This window comes from Eptesicus fuscus, chromosome 10 (genome assembly GCF_027574615.1).
Source record: "Eptesicus fuscus isolate TK198812 chromosome 10, DD_ASM_mEF_20220401, whole genome shotgun sequence".
Lineage (NCBI taxonomy): Eukaryota > Metazoa > Chordata > Mammalia > Chiroptera > Vespertilionidae > Eptesicus > Eptesicus fuscus.
This window is the reverse complement of record NC_072482.1, coordinates 36243720-36267492: the sequence shown is the minus strand read 5'-3', so window position 1 is coordinate 36267492 and position 23773 is coordinate 36243720. Positions and strand designations below refer to the sequence as shown.

Here is a 23773-nt window from a genome sequence, read left to right as displayed (position 1 = left end):
TTTCACTGAAGAGAATGACTAACTGTAGTTATTGAAACTCTGGCTTCTGGCAAACAGGTTTTGTTTGTTTTTGAGTGAAGCCTGTTACTGCAAGGAAAGCAACTGACAAGTATTTGCTGAATCTGCGCCCTAGTAGAATCTGGGCACCTCCCTTCCACTCTCTCTTAAAAGAGTATCAATAGAAAAATATCCTCAGGTTAGGATTAATTACAACAACAAAAAAGTAGAATCTGGGAAAACATGTATCTGACCTGAGAATAATAGCTTATGCTGTTTAAGTTTAAATACTTAAAAAGACTTTTCTGATGAGATAAATATATGATTTTCTAAAATATGTTTTTATTTATTTTTTTTTTTTTTTGAGAGAGAGAGAACCATCCATCGGCTGCCTCCTGCAGACCCCTCACTGGGGATCAAGTGTGCAACCGAGGCATGTGCCCCAACCAGGAATCGAACCGATGCCCTCTCAGTGCATGGGATGATGCTCAACCAACTGAGCCACACCAGCCAGGGCAAAATATGATTTGGATATTAAATAAATTTAGAAAACCTGCATAATTCAGTGAAACAGTATGTTCCAAATGACCAATACATCAGGTTATAAAATAATGCATGGGTAAAAGATCCAAAGTGCTAAACAGACCAATGAATTGTAATATAACACAGTACAGAAAGTTCACTGATATCGTTAAAGATTCTACTTTGGAACATTAAGAAATGACCACTTGCTGAGTTTTGGTGAAGGATCAAAGAAGAATATACAGAGTTATATGAAAAGGTCAAATTAATACTTCGTTTCTCAATGATCTGTCTGTGTGAGGTCAGATTTTCTTCATATACAATTCAACCAAAACATAATACAACAAATTGAATGCATAAACAGATAGGACAATCCAACTATCCTCTATTGAGTTAGACAGTAAAGAGCTTTATAAAAATGTAAAATAGTGCCACTTTCTTCATAACTTTTGTTTTTGAAAATAGTTATTTTTCATAACATACATGATTTCTGTTAACATGCATTTATTAATTATTGTTGCTTTAAAATAAATAATTTTTAAATTTTAATACCTATAATAATAAAAGCATAATATGCTAACTAGACTGGACGACCTACAAGATGAAGCCGCTGCGGTGGGGGCCAAGGTAGAGGCAGCCACCGTGTCTGCAGGGGTCAAGCCCCTTGCACGAATTTTGTGCGTCGGGCCTCTAGCTGATAAATAAAACCAAATAGATAAACAAAATTTTTAGGGTCCTCAATAATTAAGAGTGCAAAGGAGTGCTAAGACCTGAGATCCACTCATCTACATAAAACCTTACCAAATCTTTTGCTAGACAGTTCTCACTCTAGTCATTCACAATCTAGTGAGAGTAGGGAAATGAAAGAAGATAGAGCCCAGCCGGCTTGGCTCAGTGGTTGAGCATCAACCTATGAACCAGGAGATCACAGTTCCATTCGAGGTCAGGGCACATGCCCAGGTTGCGATCCCCAGTGTGGGGTATACAGGAGGCAGTCAATCAATGATTCTCTCTCATCATGTTTCTATCTCTCCCTCCCCCTTTTTCTCTGAAATTAATAAAAAATATATTTTTTAAAAAAGAAAGAAGATATATTATCACATAAACTGTGATAAATATTATAATATAGGTGTAACTCCAAACAGCAAATTTGGAAAAGTGACTTTGAAAAATTTATTCAAGCAGGTTCTGAAAAATGGGTAAGACTGACCAAAAGACAAAAGTCTGTTTGAATAAGACTAGGGAGATGAGAGAATGGGGACATGTTTGAGGAATAGGTCAGCAGGGCTACAGTATAATGGCAGAAGAGTGACAATGGCTGAGGTGGAAAAGTGGGCCAAGAGATTAGAACACAAAGGGTTTCAAATCCCACAATAAAAGTTTGGACTCTTAAATGTATTAATGAAGGGCCAATATGGATTCTTATTTAGCTAGAGAATATTACAGTCTCATTTTTACTTTGAAATATAACCCTAATGGCAATGCACAAGATAGACTGACCATACACTGAAGAAAAAAAGAGCCAAGTATAGGGAGATGTACATGGAAAGAAAAGTAATAAGGCCTGCTTCAGTCAGAGGGCATAGGGAGTGAAGGATGACCTTCCAGAAGCAAAAGAGGGTTTGACAACTGACAAACATGCCAAGTGAAGAGGGGGGAAAATGAGTCAAAGTTCTGAGCAAACACAACAGAGTAATGAGAGTATCATAAGGGAAAAGGAAGAAAATGAAAGTTTCTAAAAAGAGGTGGGTGAGATGGGAATATGTGAAATTTTAAGATGTCTGTAGAGCAGCGATTTTCAACCTTTTTCATCTCATGGCACACATAAACTAATTACTAAAATTCTGCAGCACAACAAGAAATATATTTTTTACCGATCTGACAACAGAAAACAGTTATAATTTTGATTCCTTCACATTGAACAATTATTGTTTTATTGGCTGTTGCCATTTTTTTTATTTGACAATCTCAGGAGGAAAGAGTTCAGTGCCCCGGACTAAATAGTCAGTATTGCATGTTTCAAAAATTCTTGCAGCACACCAGTTAAAAATAGCTACTGTAGAATATCAGTTTAGAAATGCTGGTCAACATGATAGGGAAAGAAATTTTGTATTAAATCTGCATATGAATAACAGTTGGAACCACAGGACTGAGATAATTATCAAAAATAAGAACAGAGTGAGTAGAGCAAAGTGCAAAGTACAGGATTTTATGAGATATGAACAGCAAAGGGACAGGCAGAGAAAATTAAACAATAAAAAAGGAAAAGTCGGAAACCTGAGAGAGTGCATGCCCACAGAATCTAAGAAGAGAGAGCTTAAGGAAAATTAGTTGGTCAGTAGCTTAAGAGGTTGGAAAATAATAATGATCTAAATGAGGCCACTGAATCTATTAATTAGGAAGTTACAGAGTAGTAAGTCTCCGTTGAATGTTTAGGGACAGAACATAGATTACAATGAATCTGGGTTCATGGCCTCATTAGCATAGTATTAGGTACAAGAAACAACTATTTTAGCCAGGGATACATGAAAATGTTTTCCAAACAATAGTTTGTCTGCTTTCAACTACAACAATTTTTAATAAAATGATCTCTTTAAAAATTGTGTTATTTTCAGAGAATTTATTTCAGAATAGCATCAAACACTGATTTAAGCATTTATACAGAACACTAGCATTTACCTAATAAATTTTATGACCCAAACAATTTACTGTTGTGCCATATATTAACCCTCAACCTATCACTTAAAAAATTATTCTTAGCCCTGGCCAGTTTCACTCAGTGGTTAGAGCGTCAGCCCTCAGACCAAAGGGTCTCCAATTCAATTCCTGGTCAAGGGCACATACTTTGGTTGCAGGTTCCATTCCCAGCCTGGTCTGGGCATGTGCAGAAGGCAACCAGTTGATGTGTCTCTCTCGCATCAATGTTTTTCTCTCTCTCTCCCCCACTTCCTCTCTCCCTTCCACATTCTCTCTAAAGATCAATGAAAAAAAAAATCCTCGGGTGAGGATTAAAATATATATATATATATATATATATATATATATATATACACACACACACACACACACACATATGTATATATATATATATATACACACACACACACACACACACACACATATATATATTACTCTTAGTGTAGATAAGCCTACTAAAGTACATTTTAGTGCAATCCAACAAGTAGCATTTAAGAAAAAAAACGATTATCCATTCCCTTTTTATTAGTAATATCAAGCAAAATATGAACTCAAACTTAATTTAGGCACATTTATATAAAATGTATATACAGCCAGACCTATGTTTCTATAAAGGTAATATGTGCAAGATCCATATTTATTAGTGTAATTTAGAAAACAATCATTTGTTTTACCAAAAGATTCTTCCCTTTTCAAAAGAAATCACTATTGGGGTCCTTTAAATAAATATGAAGTTTTCCAGGATAAGACAAAATTATAATTTAATTCTTCATTTAATTTACACAAAACTTTACAAGAATACATTTAAAGCAAATTTATGAATTAAAATGGTAGTTGTTATGGGATTTAAAAACCATAAGGAATGGTTTAGACTCTGCATGCCAGGAATCTCCCTTCTCGCACCAACTGGCAGGGGAAGCTGGAGCACCGAGGAGAGCAGAAATCCAAGGGTGAGAATAAAAGAGGGCATCACAGAGGAGGTCTCTAACTTAAACTTGAAAGCAGGCAACAGCTGCATGAGTGTCATGATGTTACCATCCTTGATTAGGCACAGAAAAACAGTACGAATGAATCCTGTAGGGGTTTTCAAAGCTTTGAATCTTTAAAAGAACACCAAAAAAATTTTTAAAAAAATAAAAAAAGAGGTAACTTCAAATTCTAAATGGGACGAAGGCTCTGGATCCAGATCACCTGGAGACTTCTCAGCTCTCCCCCTCACCACTGTATCACTTTAGCAAGTTAGTTAGACCTCAGTACTCAGCTGTAAAATGAGGTAAGAACTACTTCATAGGGTCATCATTACAATTAAATGAGAAAATTACTATGAAACACTCAAAGGGGTGGCACACTGCTGGTCCTCAAGAATTATTAGAATTTACTGGTCTGGGGTCATTTTGGATCACTCATTTAACCCATCACTACAACACTGCCAACTCCCAACTGGCAATATAAACCCTTCACTCTTAAATCCCGATGACCTACTCAGCTGTCTGTATGTACTGAAAATACTAACCTTTGTCAATGTCGTACGCCAAACAGCAGGACCCAAGTCCATGAGATTCTGGACCAGTTCCAGAAGCACACCTCTAATAAATAATAGCCCATTTCCTGACACACTAACATTATGTAGCCATCAGGCTATCTCCATTTTTGTTGGTAACCCATTGAGTCACCAAATTAAACAAGTGGTTTATATAGTCTTAATTTATGCTGCACTCCCTTTTCAAAAAAGCAAACTTATCAGTAAAATATATCTCTATGTAATACAAAATTCTAACTGAAATATTTTTTGGGGGGGTTCTAAAAACCTGCTGTGAAATCTGTTCATATATTCAAACTCATTCAATTCCCTTCCTCCTCTCCCCTCCCCACCACACCTGATAGAAAAATCCTTCGAACTAATATAAACTTCCTCAATTAGCCACTGAGTACATGATGACTAGTTTTATGCTTTACACTCATCTGTTGTCTCCATTAACTCAATGGCCAACACAGCCACAGTTTTGTTTGAAACCTCAAAGACAAGCATAATAGCTACATCAGTCATCTTGCTCTTCTCATCTTCAAGTCAGCAATGACAGACAGGAAAAGCAGAGAAACTAATACATTTCTCTTCAAAACACATACATATGCATACACTTTGTTCTTCCCCAAAGCACCAAAAGGATAACAGACAGCAAATCATGCCCACAAACCAAAACACAGCTATTTCATCTAATTTTAGAAAAAGAATAACAAGGAACCAGAGAAAACCTCTCTCTGGAATAACTCAATCCTCAAATCAGGGAATTCAAAGAGCATAATATGGAAAAACCAACAGCCTTAATTCTCTCCTGCGGGATACTAATTCTATCAGTGTCAAATCAAAATGAACAATATGTTTTTTTTTAAGATACCATGAAAGTTTGAAATCTCTCCTTTAAAAAAGCCCACTTACAGAGAAAATATCTAACTGTATGATTTCTGAGCACAGGTGCTATTTGGTTGCTGTGTATTAGTTTGATATGATTTCAAATTCACTTGCTTATGACTTTAATAAAGTTGTTTTAATCAATGTGTTTATGACAAGACAAATAAAAGCTGTTTTTACAAGTTGTCTGGATAGAAGAATGTGTCAGGATGCCATCATCTCATCTGTTGTCCCTGATTATCACTCAATAGCCCAGCTGCTGAGGGTCCCCACTGGGGGCTAATGGATAAGAACATGGAGAGAAGCAACTATGGCAAGGCGACATTTAGAGAATTTATGAGGACTATTGGAGAGTTTGGGTCTGGGCAAGGTGACACTTTGCTGATGTAAAGAGCTCTCTGAAGATCACTGGGGCATTAGCTCCTGTCTCCATGAGGCAATTCCTCCTAGACCAGTGATGGCGAACCTATGACATGCGTGTCAGCACTGACACGCGTAGCCATTTCTGATGACACGCGGCTGCATGCTGAGGATGAAACATTTGCTGCTCCTGAGGATGAAACATTTGCGACTGGAGTCTTGGAGTTAGTTTTTTCCTCAAAGTGACACACTACCCAAGTTATGCTCAGTTTTTTGGCGAAGTTTGACACACCAAGCTCAAAAGGTTGCCCATCACTGTAGACAGTGGTGAAAGCAGAGAAGCAGCCCCCGCTAAGATCATCCTGCTCATCAACATGGGAGCATGGTTCCCTAGCAACGGCTCTAGCAACAAGAGCAGCTGGTGTCAGCTCTCCATTGGCCAAGTACCTCCCCTGAGTGCCTACTCATGTAAAAAGGGACACCTACTAGTAATCTAAATCTGGACTTCATTCCTTTCATCTCCCCTTGCCTGAAACAACAATGTAATTCATCTATCCCTGCCTCAGAGTACGTTATTTCTTTCTGGCTTACTATGAGACATTATCCTAATAAGTCACAAAGATATAATGTACAGTATAGGGAATACTAGTATAATCAATAATATCGCTATAACTATATGGTGACAGTTTGTTACTAGACTTGTGGTGATCCATTTGTAAGGTACAGAAATGTTGAGTCCTTATATGTTGTACACCTGAAACTAATATATTGTTGTATATCAACTATACTTCAATTTTTTTAAAGCGACATTATCCTGTATGCTATTGGCTTATGAAATTCACTGTTAAATAAATTGCTGGCAAAGACAAAAATCAGTCTCTGAGCATAATTTTACTACCCAAAATACTGGTTTACTACAAACCTGTTCTTCTCCCACCATACCCTTTTAAAAACAAGATGAAAAATGTATTTGTTTTAAAAAAAAAAAAAAAAAGACCAGAAACCAAGATGGCGGCATAGGTGAAACACCTAACCTGCAGCCGGGCACAACAATTTCAAGGCACAACTAGAGGTCAGAACGGACATCGTCCAGAACCACAGGAGAGCTGGCGGACTGAAATGCCCACAGTGGGGGGAAGGAGAAGGCCACGGGGACAATCGGGGGAGCCGTAAAAGCCTGAGGTATGGAGAAACTGGCGGAGACACGAGCGCGCGCCTGCGGGGAGGATGGAGCCGGAGAGGAGGGGGCGGCTGACGGCCTGGCCGGCGTTCACTGGCAGGAAGGAGATAAAGGCTCCGGAGTGCGCTAAGCGCCGGCTCCGACTGCACTGAGCGCCAGTTCCGGGCGAAACCCTGGGAAGCCAGGCGCAGGCTGGGGGAATGAATCTGGGCTGTGGGGCGCAGGCACAGAGGAGCGGCGGAAGGCAGAGCTCCAGAGGCGCGCACGGGAAGGGGCGCAAAGGACGGACTGTTGCCTGCGCCACTGAACTGCCCTAGCGGGAAGGAGACATAAGCTCAGGACCGTGCTGAACCCCAGTTCCAACTGCACTGAACCCCAGTTCCGGGCGAATCCCTGGGAAGCCAGGCGCACGCTGGGGGAATGAATTTGGGCTGTGGTGGCGGAGGCACAGAGAAGCGGCGGCTCCAGACGCGCGCACTGGAAGGTGCGCAGAGGACGAACTTTTGCCTGCGCCACTGGGTGGCCCTGCTGGGAAGGAGACAGGGACGCCAGACTGCGCTGAGACCCAGTTCCAACTGCACTGAAGCCCAGTTCCAGGAGAGAATCTGGGAGTCCAGATTCATTAGGGGAGGGACTGGACTGTTTGGCAGTGGGCGAAACTCCAGGGCGCGTTTCTCTCAGAGGTGTTTGCAAGGAATACAGAGGGACACAGACACAGGAGCCTCATAGGGCGGGGCTGACAGGAAGCCAAGGTTGTAGGCTCCACCCTGTAGCTCCGCCCCAGCCAAGCTGAGCAGAAGCTTTTTCCTGCTGAGTGCCTCAGGTAGTGGCTGACCCACACTGCATTGGAGACCCAGAAACGAGGGCATCTAGTGGTTGGTGGGAGATGACACCAGATTTCAATCACTCGCATAAGGGAGGCATTCTAGAGGCAGACTCAGTGAGCGCCAAGGCATTGCTGCATCAAGACCCGGCCCACAAACATGTCTCCTGCACAGCAACTCTTCCTATATAGACAAAGAGGGTCCTCACGGCCAATTGGCCTGGAGGACAATTCCTCCCAGTGACACCAACAACAATCAAGACTTAACTGTACAAAGGAGGACCAAGATGGAGACATAGGGCGGCAGCCTGATCGTTGCCTACCACAACAATATTGAGACTACGACGGGAGAGCAGAGCAGACACCAGCCAGAAAGACCGGGGGGCTGGCTGAGCAGATGCTCTACAACTAGAATAAAAGAGAGGGGTACGCAGGATGATGCTGATGCCGGTGACCCAAAGTCCACACTTTAAGAACTATGGCTCAGGCGACACAATGGTGGCCAGGAACGTGCTCGGCGCAGTTCCCCCGGCGGTCTCCGGCTGAGGGGACGGCTCCACTCGCTGCCGAGCACGGACAGACGAGCCCCTGGGAGACATGGGGTGGGAGACTCCGTGCTTGCTGACCTCCGAGTCCTTCAAGAATCTCAATGCCCCGAAGTGGCCAGGTGCGCACGCTCAGCGACTGGCCACCGTTGCAGACCCAGGGGCCGACGCAGCGACACCGGACCAGCCCACCGCCGGGTACCGGGCACACCGGAGCCTTGCCGAGCCCACCGGCCAACGAGTTCTGCGGCAGCCGCCCTGGAGCTCTGAGAAAATGACCGAAGGAATTGCTGAGAGGGAATTGACCAACAGGAATTGGGATCAAGAAGACGAAACCCCGCTGAGACCCGAGTCCAGGCGAGCCTGCGAGCCTCTGGGCTCAGATGTGGTCACACGCCTCTGGGTCTAGGTGAGGCCTCACGCCCCTGGGTTTGGGTGAGGCCACGCGCCCCTGGGGCCAGGTGAAGCTGGATTCCGGGTTCGGGTGAGGCCATGTGCCCCTGGGTCCGGGTGAATCTGAACCCTGGGTCTGAGAGAGGTAACGCGCCCCTGGGTCCGGGTGGCTTCGTGCACCTAGGTCCAGGTGAGGCCACGTGCCCCTGGGTCTGAGAGAGGCCACGCACCCCTAGGTCCGGGCGAGACCATGTGTCCCTGGATCCGGGTGGGGCCTCGTGCACCTAGGTCCAGGTGGGGCCGCGTGCCCCTGGGTCTGGGGGAGGCCAGGCGTCCCTGGGTCCGGGTGAGACCGTGAGTCCCTGGATCCGGGTGAGACCTAGTGCACCTAGGCAGGGGTGAGGTCACGTGCCCCGGGGTCTGAGAGGCCAAGCGTCCCTGGGTCTCGGTGAGACCGTGTGTCCCTGGATCCGGGTGGGGCCGCGTGCACCTAGGCCCGGGTGAGCCCAAGTGGCCCTGGGTCTGGGAGAGGCCAAGCGTCCCTGGGTCCGGGTGAGACCATGTGTCCCAGGATCTGGGTGAGGCCTCGTGCACCTAGGCCCGGGTGAGCCCAAGTGGCCCTGGGTCTGGGAGAGGCCAGGCGTCCCTCGGTCCGGGTGAGACCATGTGTCCCTGGATCCGGGTGAGGCCTCGTGCACCTAGGCCCGGGTGAGCCCAGGTGGCCCTGGGTCTGGGAGAGGCCAAGCGTCCCTGGGTCCGGGTGAGACCATGTGTCCCTGGATCCGGGTGAGGCCGCGTGCACCTAGGCCCGGGTGAGCCCAAGTGGCCCTGGGTCTGGGAGAGGCCAAGCGTCCCTGGGTCCGGGTGCGACCATGTGTCCCTGGATCCGGATGAGGCCTCGTGCACCTAGGCCCGGGTGAGCCCAAGTGGCCCTGGGTCTGGGAGAGGCCAAGCGTCCCTGGGTCCGGGTGCGACCATGTGTCCCTGGATCCGGGTGAGGCCTCGTGCACCTAGGCCCGGGTGAGCCCAAGTGGCCCTGGGTCTGGGAGAGGCCAAGCGTCCCTGGGTCCGGGTGAGACCATGTGTCCCTGGATCCGGGTGAGGCCGCGTGCACCTAGGCCCGGGTGAGCCCAAGTGGCCCTGGGTCTGGGAGAGGCCAAGCGTCCCTGGGTCCGGGTGCGACCATGTGTCCCTGGATCCGGATGAGGCCTCGTGCACCTAGGCCCGGGTGAGCCCAAGTGGCCCTGGGTCTGGGAGAGGCCAAGCGTCCCTCGGTCCGGGTGAGACCATGTGTCCCTGGATCCGGGTGAGGCCTCGTGCACCTAGGCCCGGGTGAGCCCAAGTGGCCCTGGGTCTGGGAGAGGCCAAGCATCCCTGGATCCGGGTGAGACCATGTGTCCCTGGATCCGGGTGAGGCCGCGTGCACCTAGGCCCGGGTGAGCCCAAGTGGCCCTGGGTCTGGGAGAGGCCAAGCGTCCCTGGGTCCGGGTGCGACCATGTGTCCCTGGATCCGGGTGAGGCCTCGTGCACCTAGGCCCGGGTGAGCCCAAGTGGCCCTGGGTCTGGGAGAGGCCAAGCGTCCCTGGGTCCGGGTGAGACCATGTGTCCCTGGATCCGGGTGAGGCCGCGTGCACCTAGGCCCGGGTGAGCCCAAGTGGCCCTGGGTCTGGGAGAGGCCAAGCGTCCCTGGGTCCGGGTGAGACCATGTGTCCCTGGATCCGGATGAGGCCTCGTGCACCTAGGCCCGGGTGAGCCCAAGTGGCCCTGGGTCTGGGAGAGGCCAAGCATCCCTGGGTCCGGGTGAGACCATGTGTCCCTGGATCCGGGTGAGGCCTCGTGCACCTAGGCCCGGGTGAGCCCAAGTGGCCCTGGGTCTGGGAGAGGCCAAGCATCCCTGGGTCCGGGTGAGACCATGTGTCCCTGGATCCGGGTGAGGCCGCATGCACCTAGGCCCGGGTGAGCCCAAGTGGCCCTGGGTCTGGGAGAGGCCAAGCGTCCCTGGGTCCGGGTGCGACCATGTGTCCCTGGATCCAGATGAGGCCTCGTGCACCTAGGCCCGGGTGAGCTCAAGTGGCCCTGGGTCTGGGAGAGGCCAAGCGTCCCTGGGTCCGGGTGAGACCATGTGTCCCTGGATCCGGGTGAGGCCTCGTACACCTAGGCCCGGGTGAGCCCAAGTGGCCCTGGGTCTGGGAGAGGCCAAGCGTCCCTGGGTCCGGGTGCGACCATGTGTCCCTGGATCTGGATGAGGCCTCGTGCACCTAGGCCCGGGTGAGGCCACGTGCCCCTGGGTCTGGGAGAGGCCAAGCGTCCCTGGGTCCGGGTGAAGCTAGATTCTGGGTCCGGGTGAGGCCGTGCGCCCCTGGATCCATCCGGGTGAGGCTGGGTCCCAGGCCCGGGTGTGACCACGCGCCCCTTGGGTAAGGGTGAGGCCACGTGCCCCTTAGTCTGGGTGACGCCGTGCCCCTGGGTTCGGCCGAGACCAAACCAGAGGGAGTCGGACCTCCATTACCACCATTTGTCCACCATCCAGAGCTGAGGGGTCAGTGCTGACATGTACACATAAGGAACTACTGGACATTGAAATTGGGTCTCAAAAGAACTGTTGGTCCAGGGGGAAGCTCGCTACAGATTGATTCATTTGCCTGTCAGCATAACTATTATTGCTCGTCTCACATTGAGTTCTTATTAGTATATATCTAGTGACATATGATCTCGCTCATCTAGGGGAAATGATGAACAACATAGACTGAGGAACAAGAACAGAACCAGAAGCAAGGAGGCATCGATCGGACTATCGGGCCTCAGAGGGAGGATAGGGGAGGGTAGGGGGAGGGTGGGGGGAGGGGGAGAGTTCAACCAAAGGACCTGTATGCATGCATATGATCCAACGGTTAAGTTCAACAGGGGATTGGGGCATCGTGGGGAGAGGGGTGGGATGGGAATGGGGGGATGAGGACAAATATGTGACACCTTAATCAATAAAGAAATTTAAAAAAAAAAAAAAAAAAAAAAAAAAAAAATGACCCAATTATATTTACATCTAGAATTACCCTTTATTTGTAATTTAAAGTCTCATAGCCAGGTGTTGTTATGTGATTAATTTGCTCAACCCCAGACAATATGGTTCTTCCCTTTCTGAAAGCTGTGACCAAGACAGCTGCTGCTGAATCTGAGTAAAATTCTGTACTTCTTTTTCCCTGGACTCCCAAGCGAAGAAGAGACAAGCCATAATCTAATCGCTTTGGGGGGAGTACTGCTCAGATACTAAGAACCTTCATATCTTCTCTTTAAGGAGAGAAACCCTTTTCTTTAGTAATCCTAAACAACCTGTCCAAAATAAAGAGCATGGATTAAGACTCTTAACCAAAATTCAGATTAACTAGGTAAAATCCTCATTAGCAAAAGACAGCTGAATAACAACAAACTCCAACAGATTTATACAAAAATTTAATGTCTGTAAAAGGACTTGGGGAGGAAGAACATTTCATAAAAGTACTATTTACCACATCAAGTCTATGTTCTGTTTTTTTTTGCTATCAAGTGTCCAAGTGAATAGAAGTATAAATTCCAGAAGGCAAAGGACTATTCTAGCTAGAAATTTTGAAATGTAGTCATTAAAAGATTTTTTTAATGAAAAAGTTATTCTACCAAACAAAGACTACCCAATGAAGGAAATGTCAGAAAACCTCATTAAGGCCTAACAATATATTAAGAAATATGCATTGTGTTAACAAACCTAAATTATGTTTCTCACTCAGTTGGTTATATAAATCACCGAAGTTCCTAAAATAATTGTTCCATTAAATGAGAAAGTGAACATACTATTTTCTAAAAGCATAAATATAAGTCAAGTAGTCTCAAGAGTTTTGCAGATGTATCACAATGCTAAAAACTGTTTTAAATGCACTAAGGAAATACTACAAATTCCCTAAGGTTCTAATCAACGTCCTAGTTATTTTCCACTTGCTCCATAGCACCCCAAAATCCCTTCACTGCTCTGCTCCTGGCCTGGGAGTAAGAACCTACATAGATCATGACCTAGGCTCCCCAACTGGGTTCTAGAAATGGAAGTCACTGGCACAGACCTAAAGGCAGAGGGAGGACAGGGCAGGGAGCGTCCCCTCCCTCCCTGCCTGCCTCAAAGCCAGCTCCCCCGGGCCCTCCTCCACAAAGGCCGCTCTCTGCTCTGCTCATCTCTGGGGAACTCAGGGCTTCTTGCTGTTGCTATTCCCAGGGTGCTTCACCATCCCTTGTTTGTTCCCTAACCTCTACAATCTCTTCCTTTGCACCATCAAGGATGAAATTTCTTTTCTTACTGGGACCTTGCCTGATGCAACTAACAATACCAAGTCTGGTTACTAAAAAAACAGTCATCTAAAGAAACCCAATTAAAAAGTTTAAAAAGGACTTAAGATCTATATGAATATTATTTATATATTACTGCTATCTGTATAACTATATAAAAATTAAATATAACTAGCTTACTTCCACATGAAGCTGGTTAATAAGCTGAAATATTCATCATAATTAAATTTAGGTGTGTAATTTCACACCGCATTGTTCTCTCAAGATAAATGCGATAAGGCTGAAATAAGCTTTAAAAAAAAATCAATGAAGAGATTCTGGTAACTGATATTTCACTTTCATCTACCTGATTAATCCAAGTAATTTTGTTGTTGTTGCTATTGTTGAAGCCCTCTCTAAGCACAGGATGAAAAAAAAGGTTTAAACCGATAGTTGTCAAATTTTGATAAGCAAATACATCAACTGAGGAGTTTGTTAAAATGCTAACACCCAGGCCCCACCTGTTTTCAGCAGTCCCCCAGGTATTTCTGATGCACACCTAAATTTCAGAACTACTTAAAACTGGCCCACTTCAAGATTCCACCCAAATTCTCCAATATATTGCTTTTTTTCCTTTGAATTCACATTCCACATTAAACATTGTCCAACAAAAAAAACATAGTAACAATCATAATGCCAGTGTGATATGTGCTTTACATGTAATATCAGCTGGTTCAGTGCTCACAAGAACTACACCAGTTAGGTAGCGTTGTTGCCTCCATTTTACAAATGGGAAAACGAAAGCCCAGAGAAACTAAGTAACCTGACCAAAGGTCACGAGTGGCAAAGCCAGGATCACCTCAGGTCTGCCTGTCCTCTTACCAGGAGCTGGACAACCAAGCATTTGTGCATTTAAGGAGGATCAAGCCTGAGAGCCAAGCATCTAGGCAAACAATAACCCGCCCTGTCCCCACCCTCCCCGCAACTCCAACCACTCACCCAGCAAGCTCTCTGGACTCTCCCCACCCATCCCTCACTCACCAAGGTGTTCCACCTACATGGTGTGCCACCACAACGGCACAAGTCTGTATGTCCGCCCGCACTCTTTCCACATGAGTACCTACGACACGCCAGGTACTATAAAGGATCCAGAATCCAGCTCCAAGTATCGGCTATGGGCTTGAGCAAATTTAACATCTCTGTGCTACAGCCTCCTAATCTGTAAAATGAGGGTCATAATGCTAAGTGCACTGAAATGACACAGTGAGCTAATGAGTTCAAGTACTTGTGTGACATAGGACCTGAGCAAGAGCTCAATAAACAATAATTGTTATTAAAATTCTACTTTGCCAACCACCTCTCCTACAAAATTCAACGTATCAGTCAGTACAAGGTCTGATTTATTTTCTCGCAGCTCTGTGTCCTGGGACTGTGATAAAAGATAGAACTTATCTTATTTTCAGGAGTACACTGGTAACAGTGTGTAACTCAGTGGACTGGAGGCCAGGAGTAGAATATTTTAGAGCAAATGAGTCTTTTACTAGCCCTGAAATTGTACCACTTTGACAATTGTCTATTTCCCAACTTTAGAGTCAGCCCTGTTGATTACATACTAGTATAGAGTCTATAATTACCTTAATTCAAAACAATAATAAAATGTCACTCACTTGGTATAGGGACTTTGTCTTAATTTATCACTGCATCATCAGCACTTTGAACAATGCCTGGCCCATGGTAAATACTCAAATATTTGTTAAATGAATGAAGGTATAAAGGTACCAATGAAGACACACCTTAGCTCATTATTACAAAAGACAAGTATAATCATCAGATCAATAACAATGTGCCAATAACTTGTAAGTTATTTTCAAAATTCCCTCAGAACATTTTTCTTCTTTCTTTTTAACTAATTGTTGAGTTTTCTTTAAAAACTCTTCAACTAGAAAAGTTAATTACCAACCTTGGCTCCATTACTCTATTCAAAATGTTAAAGTGGTTCCATGATACATCACCCTCATCATTCTACCTTACTTTAAAAACAAACTATTTAACAATGAGCATTTCAGTGACCATCTGAATTAAAGCCATGAAATGAAATAAGCACTACTAAGAAATTAACCATAACTAACATCGAAGAGATGGAGAACTGGGGGAAGAGGGATTTACTACAGAATACACAGATAGAAGTTCCATTCTCAGCTATGCTTCTAAGCAGCCACCTATGTGACCTTGAACAGGTACTTAATTTCTGTCTCTATTTACTCAGCTTCAGTATAGGAATAAGTTTACCACATCTACTTCATCAAGTTGTTTTAAGGACCAAGTACACATAAACTAATTTCCAAAACAACAAAGCACCATACAAAGGTATGTTAACCTTTAATATAAACATCTTCAGATTTTAAATGAATGTTTCTATTCATCTTTTTTTTTTTTTTAATGTCTCTGCCACTCTTTCCACCTCCTAGACCCAAAGATCTGCCAGCACAGGGAAGATCCAGTTCTCACCTACAGTCATATTGCAAACACAGTAGGCCATCAGTAAACATTGGTTGAAAAAGATGCTCATCCATCTGTACAGAAATTTTAGATTCTGCTACATGCAATACTTTACCCTGGCCTTGTAAAGTTTAAGCAACAGGTTACTTTCAACTAAAGTAACAAGTGACATTACACACCTAAAAGATGCCTGTGGTTTTCTCAGGAACATCACCTTCCTTTGTGTACATTAAGCAGTGTGGATGTGAATGGTAACCTATGTGAATATCACCCAAGGAATGTGCTGCAATACTTTGGTTTCACTGCATAGAAAAGGACTTCCCTCTCTTTAACACTAGAGTAAAACTTCTCAAGATGCCAGATTTGTTCTTCCGGTTTTACTTCCTACGCTACAGTACTCAGAGGGAGAGATTTTGGTGGGCTTGTGGTAATTTCTTAAACCATTATGCCATTCTTAAAATAATCAATAAGAAAAAAAAAGTTTATTTTTGAAAACCATGAATAGAAAAATAGTCTAATACTTATATGTTAAGATGATTAACAGTCCCCTACATTTGTCAAATAAAACCATAACTGTTTTTAAATGTAAAACCGTCTGGTTCCTCAAAATACTCTACAATGCCTCAAAAATAAAATTTAAGCTTATTTAAATTTAGTTAGTTCTTGATTATCTACACCTGCAGAGAGAGAGCGAGACACACACACACACACACACACACACACACACACACACACACACAGGTGTATTACAGACCATCCATTAATAATTTATATTAAGCCCTTGGATGATGGTTTTGTATTTACAGTTGAGTATCCTTGCGTTATTGAGATATGGTGGAGTACCCTCAAGATGCAAAATTCTTAATAGTTCAAACCAAATTATGAAACACCTGTAAAAGTAGTCACTCAACTCAGCCTTATCGTTTTTCTCCCTATCGTTTATCTAACTACATTCTACCGCTGAAAGGACTCCTACTTGGTTACAAAAGATGAACTTCGTGTGCTCATTTATGTTGTTATAGTTCAAGGGACATTTCTGAAATAAACATGAGCCATATCTAAATTAAAAAGCAAATTTAAAAAAAAATGTCCAAATAGTACAGTTGACAATTTAATCATAATCTGAAAGGAAATCTTCCCCCACCCCGACCCCCCAGGATTAGAGAGTTATGTAACATTTAAAAGACAGCTACAGCATGTACAGGTAACAATCTGTCTAATTGGAGGAAAAATTTTAAGTTCTCTCTAAGCAGTAACATTATACTATTCATTTTAGCTACAATAAAAGCCAGTGTTATGTTACAGCCTAATTCTAGTTCCTATAAACCCATCAAAATAAAAAGTGCACAATATGTATAATATTCTGGAATTTACACCAGAAATGATAAACAACGTCATATTACTGTTCAAGGCTGTTATCTTAAGAATTAAGAAACAGATGCAGAATTCAAAATTAGTTCCAGAACCACATTCCTGGCCTATCTCATCGTCACTCCTGTGTGCCTTCTTCAGCCCTCAAGCCACATTCTTGAACAGTGTCAGTTCTGCAGGTTTATTTGAACAGTCTACCAAGTGAACTGAGATCAAGGCAACCTGGTCTGTGAAAGGAGAGGGGTTTCGAGACTTGGGTGTGAATCCAGCCTTTGTCCTTCTGGAGCTACACGACCTTGAACAAATATTTAATATTTAGAGATAAGCCTAAACTTCCTCCCGTGTAAAAGGACAAGACCACCAACCTTGAATTCTTTTGTACATCAGGTCCCTCAGTTAGTGCTCTGATTAGCAGATGCCTAATAAACGGGTGACAGTCTGATCCTACGAAAGGGCCAGTTCACAAATTATGAAGTATCTCATTAAGGGGGATCACAATTAACTTGTCTGAAACTTATTAAAGTTGCAACGCTTTTTTCAATCTTTTGCTTAAAATGTTTTAACATAGAGAAGTGAAAAATGCACAAAGGTTTGGAAATCTTTTAAAAACTGACCTTTTCATATCGACAATGAAGATTCAATTATCAATATATAGTGACAATTGGTAAATTTTTTCAAAAATGTTTCGGGTGCTTCCATGGTCAAAAGTCCTAAAACTTTCTGAAGAAAGTCGTATTTTAGAACCCCGAGACAGCCCAGTTGTCTAAACAATGGGCTACATGATACACCACAGTCTCCAGGCAAAGTCACAACAGGATGAGAAAAGAGCCTTCAGCCTCTCTCAGATTTCCTGGCCACTGTTATTTTAAAACTTGATCACATAAACATAAACAGATGAAAAAAATCCATCTCAGATAAGCCCCATGGGTTATGATTTATGATCTTGTTTTTAATACCTCATATTAACTTACATTAAATGTTGCAATATCTTATTACATTTTTCTTACTTGTATTTGTACACACTCATGAAAAATGTATTTGTTATATATATAGTTGTATATATCATATAAAGAGAGTTTTTAATCATGATTATCTCCTCTTAAAGTCATTCATCACTTTTGTAACTCCCTTTTAAAATTAGTTTTTGCAAACAAAAATGTAACTTAAAAAGCTGGGAGGACAATACATGGCATGTCACAAAGTTCATACAAACGCATCGGGCAAATCTGCATAAGACTAAAATGACTTCTGTTTACCACTGTGCATGTAATTCCCGCGCAACTGAAAACACTCCAAGTGAGCTGGATATTTAAAAGTCAATGAGTTATTTCGAACAGTTGCATTGTTCCATGCTCTGGCTACAGCTCAATTTGTGGTGTTTCTAAAGTGAACGATAAAAGACACCAAGGTAATTTTTTTTTTTCACTAAACAATTTCCAATTTGAAAACCACAGCCCAAGACATCTACGGAGTTTAGTTAATTTGTACAGAAAGGCCATTTGGCTGCCAACCTTTGTACCATGACCATTACCAGCCCAAGGTCAAGATGCCCATTTTATGGTGTGAAGAGTCTCAGCTACACATCTTAAGAACGTGCGTTTTTTAAATGCTCAAACCCTGACTGCATTCCTATAAGCCCATCAAAATAAAAAGTGCACAATATGTATAACATTCTGGAATTTACACCAGAAGTGATAAAGCAACATCATATTACTGTTCAAGGCTGTTATCTTAAGAATTAAGAAACAGATGCAGAATTCAAAATTAGTTATTTAGATAGACTGCATCTACGGCGCCAGAGGGTCGCAGCAAGTGGAACTTGAACTGAGCACGCCCCGCAGCCTGGGGAGCTGGGGCCGCGCTCCCAGCTGCTCCCCCGCACCCGGCGGTTCTCGCGGCAGCACTCCTCCACCCCGACCTTCGTGCCCGGTGGAATGGAACGTGTTTCTGCCTCTCAGGGCAGACCCCTGACACAGGTGCTCCGGACGTCAACATCACTTCCTATTCCAACACCCCAGAATTGAGCCTTCCCATTGTTTTTACGGAGCTCTGTCCATTTAACAAACACAGAAAGCTATTGTTGGGTAACACACAAATTAACACACTCCAAGGACGGGTCCTCCTCGGGACTCAAAGTGCAGGCTGAGACCGTCCCAGCCTGATCTCCTACATGACTGACCGATTAGTCAGCTGGTCCTCACGCCCCAGGACCAACCACCTTATGCCTTTTCGGCTTGTGGACGAGAGAGAAGGCGATCCCGGGGGGTCCGGGTCCCGGTCAGACACCTGAGCGGGTCGACCCGCGTCCCCCTGGGAGCCAGGGACGATGCACGAAGGTGTCTGGGTGACGATACGCCGTGAGGGGGGACTCTCCGTGTCCGCGGGGAGGGAGAGCCAGCCGAGCGCTCCCGCGAGCCGCCGCCGCCGCCGGGCCCACCCATCACCTGCCTCACCTGCTCGGGTCCTCGGGAGGCGAGGGGAGCCGCGGGGCCACCTGGGCGGCCTGCGGGAGGCCTCGGAGCCGGGCGGGGGGGGGGGGGAGCGAGGGGCCGGGCGGCCGCCCCGCCGCTCGGGCTCCGGGACGCTCACCTGTGCGGACACGAAGGCAGGTGCGCGCCGGCGGGGCTGCGGGTCGCCGCGGAGGCCGGAGGGCGGGCGGACAGGCGCCGAGGGGAGCGCCGAGGCCGGGGACGCGGCCGAGCCCAGGACGGGGCGGAGGCGGCGGCCAGGCTGCTCCTCGCTTCCTGCTCGGACAGATCCCGGGTCCGTCTCCGCCCGCCAGCCGGCGCCCCACCGAGTCCCCGGCCCCGCCGCGCGCACGTCACGGCTACGGAGCGCCCGAGGGGGCGGGGGCGCCGCGGGCCGGGGCGGGCCGGCCGGGCTGGCGGGGGCGCGGGGCGGCGTTCCGGGAGGGGGCGCTCGGCGCCCGGGGCCGCCCCGCCCCTCCGCTCGCCGGGCTCGGCGGCCGCGGCCTCGGGCGCGGGGTGGGCGCTGCGGCGCGGGGAGGGGCCGCCGCGGGCCTCGCCGAGTCCTGGTTCCGCCCCCGCGAAAGGGCCTTCCCGGCTGTTCGGTTTCCGGATGGGGACGGAGACGGTGCGGAATCTGCCGGGAGGGAGGGCGCTGGCCGTCGAGGGGCGAGGACCCCCAGAGGCGCGGGCCGCAGGGAGGGGGTGCTGTCGCGGAGGGAAGAACCGGGGCGCCCTCCGCGGCCGTCAGTCCAAGGGGCTGGGGCTGGGCTGCCCTGGGGAAGGGAGTCCCTCCCGGCGCAACTAACTTCGGATTCTGCTTTGGGGCGCAGGGGGTCCGAGGTGGAAAGGTTGTATTTCCTGGGCCTCCGCCCCCCCCATTTACTTAAGAAAGCGGCGATCTTCTCTGTCGTTGAAATGTTGTTGCTTCTGTAAAGGACATGCCAATGAGTCACATTTGAAAATTAAACATGAAGTAGCTGTGCACATTGGATGCTATGAAAACCTCCATTGCCTTTACGACGAAAAGAAGCGTCTTTTAAGAAAATAAAATGGTCATTGACTAGCATGCTCAATGTCTCAGCTGAAAAAAAAAAAAAAGCAAAAGATACCTACATATGAGAATTATACTTTTTTTTTTTTTTCCTGCAACATGTCCGAGTAGCAACTAGAAAACGTCAGGGAACCCACAAGATTCTGATAAGAGGCAAGTTTCAGATACTCAGATCTTGCACTTCTTTTGGTGGAAAAGGTCTGATGAGATATTTTAGGATACAACTGAAACATTGACCAAATAGGGAAGTTAAGAAAGAGGAAGAGAAACCAAGAAAGGAAATAATTGACAGCAATCTCAGAAGTTTAGTTCCAGATTGCCAGGAGGTGAATCTTAAGTATATAAAACTAGATTTTAAAACGAATGTTGGGGGTGGAGGAGAACAGGAGGAGAGGAGAGCTTCAGTCCATGGGCTTTGCCTTCATTTTGGATGTCAGATTAAAAGGCTTTGACAGATGGGTAGAAGCCTGTTCAGTTTATTGTGATGACGTGCGATATTTTTCCTCTTTCCTTTGTCCACCACTTCCAATCCCCTACTGAGTCCTTTTGCTTCTAGTTCCATATCTCCCGTATGTTTCCAGTCCCTCTTTAGTGTCTAGTTTCAAGCCATCGTTTTAGGTGTTGCGTACTGTTTTAGTCACCTAACCAGATCTAAGTTTTCCAGGCTGCAATCTTGTCCACTTCTAATCCAGTCTCTACAATGCCACCAGGTTTATGTTTTATAAAATAAAAGTCTGATTATGTACTCCTCTTTTTAAACTCCTATAGTGGCACTCCACTACCCTTAGTACAAAGTCCAAACTCCTTAAGGCGTCTTACATGATCCTCCAACTGTTTTTGTTTGGCTAGCCGAGTAGGGATCTCTTGTTAAAATACAACGAAAAACAAGTGGAGAAAAGGGAACACCAGTTCACTGCTGGTGGGAGTGCAGATTGGTGCAGCTCTGTGGAAAACAGCTCAGCCAGGCCTCGGGTTACGTCGGACTCGACGTACATCGTTTCATGGTTACGTCGCCATCTCCCATTTATTTATAAAGAAGTTCCTTCATTTCGACCTATGTACATATGTGCTTTATGTTTTTTATTATTTATTTACCACAAGTAAAGGTCAGGGATTGTTATCTTCCTTTTAAATTTTTTTTACTGTTTCACTTCAGTACTGCTGTGTGTGTGCTCCATGTGAGTGACGTAGGTGCTTATGTAGGTGGGTTCCGACTTACGGAGAAAACCGTGTTACGTCGCACCATAGGAACGGATCTCCGACGTAACCCGAGGACCTACTGTATGGAGTTTCCTCAAAAAATTAAAACTGGAACTGCTGTTTGACCCAGCGATACCACTTCTGGGGATATATCCTAAACCCTGAATCACCAATCAGAAAGAATATATGCACCCCTATGTTTGTAGCAACAATATTTACAACTAGAATTTTGTGCTCTTGGGGAGGGTTCCCTCAGCCTGGCCTGCGCAGTCTGGGACCCCTTGGGGGATGTCCACCAGCCAACAGGTGGACATCCCTCTCACAGTCCAGGACCCCTAGCTCCTCAACCCCCGCCTGCTCACTGCTCCTTAGTGAGCCCGGCTTCTGGAGCACACTGACCACCAGGGGACAGCTCCTGCATTGAGCATCTGCCCCCTGGTGGTCAGTGTGCATCATTGCATATTAGGCTTTTATTATATAGGACAGCTAAGATTTGGAAACAGCGCAAGTGCTCCTCAGTAGGTGAATGGATTAAAAAAGCTGTGGTGCACTTACACAATGGAATACTATGCAGCAGTAAAAAGGAAGGATCTCGCCGAAACCGGTTTGGCTCAGTGGATAGAGCGTCGGTCTGCGGACTGGAAGGTCCCGGGTTCGATTCCAGTCAAGGGCATGTACATTGGTTGTGGGCACATCCTCCGGTGGGGGGTGTGCAGGAGGCAGCTGGTCGATGTCTCTCTCTCATCGATGTTTCTAGCTTTCTATCCCTCTCCCTTCCTCTCTGTGAAAAATCAATAAAATATATTTTTTTAAAAAAAAGAAGGATCTCTTACCTTTTGAGACAGCATGGATGGATCTGGAGACTATTATGCTAAGTGAAATAAGCCAATCAGAGAAAGACAAATATTACATTTGTGGATTTGTGGAATCTAATGAACAAAATGAATTGACCAACAAAATAAGACCCAAGGCATGGAACAGACTGACATATCTTGGTGTGTGTGCGGGGGTGGGGGGGGGGTGGGGGGGTGAGGGGGGAGGGAGAAGAGATAAACCAAAGAAGTTATAGACTTACTAGTGCCCCGGTGCACGGATTCGTGCACATTGAAATGAAATTAATTAGAAGGTGGCCAGTGGGGCAGGACTGGGTGAGAGGGGCCGGACACGCCCTGAAGCCAACTTCCCGCAGTCCCTCCCTGCCGGCTGCACCTGAGGCAGCACTGCAACTTGAAGGGTGTCTGCAGAGTGAGTGGGGTCCCTCTGGCAGATGGGGTCCCTCGGCCTGACTTGCAGGGATAGGGCTGAAACTGGCTCTCTGACATCCCCCAAGGGGTCGCAGATTGCAAGAGGGCAGTTCTCAGGTGACGCACCCTGCAATCGGGCTCCCTCCTCTCTGGTTCTGGGGTTCATCACCGAGAACTGCCGCTGCCAAGTCACCACAGCTCGGCAGCTCCTGCGGTGAGTGTCTGCCCCCTGGTGGTGAGTGCAAGTCTTAGCTACCAGTCAGAGCATCTGCCCCCTGGTGTTCATTGTGCATCATAGCTACGGGTCAGACGGTCAGACTGTCTCTTAGCCTTTTATATATATAGATATGCATAGTTCATGGACACAGACAATAGGGTGGTGAAGGCCTGAGGGGAGGATGAGTAGGGGCAGGGTGGAGAAGGGTAAAGGGAGGAAATGGGGGACATCTGTAATACTGTCAACAATGAAAATGTATATTTTAAAATGCAATTAAATGTGAATGCCCTTTGATTGTTCCTGCTCTGTCACTGTCCTAAACCCCATAAAACTGTCCTAACCAAGCTTCTTCACACAATGTTACCTGCCTATCTTTGAAATTCACATTTTTAACCACTTCCTTAGCCTTGCTCACTCCACCCTCACTTTCACCCACTGCCCTTCTCCATTTCTTGTACTTTACATTCAAACCATTCTGAAGTGCTTATTATTATTATTATTATTATTATTAT

The 23773-nt window shown here is 45.9% G+C and overlaps 1 protein-coding gene across 3 annotated transcripts in view; it reads right to left on the bottom strand.

Moving 5' to 3' along the window:
- MYO6 (myosin VI) overlaps nucleotides 1-19858 on the bottom strand; it is a 155356-nt gene extending 135498 nt beyond the window's left edge. For 2 of the 3 annotated variants that reach the window (XM_054722567.1, XM_054722568.1), the window contains exon 1: nucleotides 19671-19857. The gene's annotated coding sequence lies outside the window, so the exon portion shown is untranslated. Of the gene's footprint in view, nucleotides 1-19670 lie in introns of all 3 variants that reach the window. The other variant, XM_054722566.1, reaches the window with a different exon arrangement.
- Between the last annotated feature and the right edge of the window lie 3915 nt (nucleotides 19859-23773).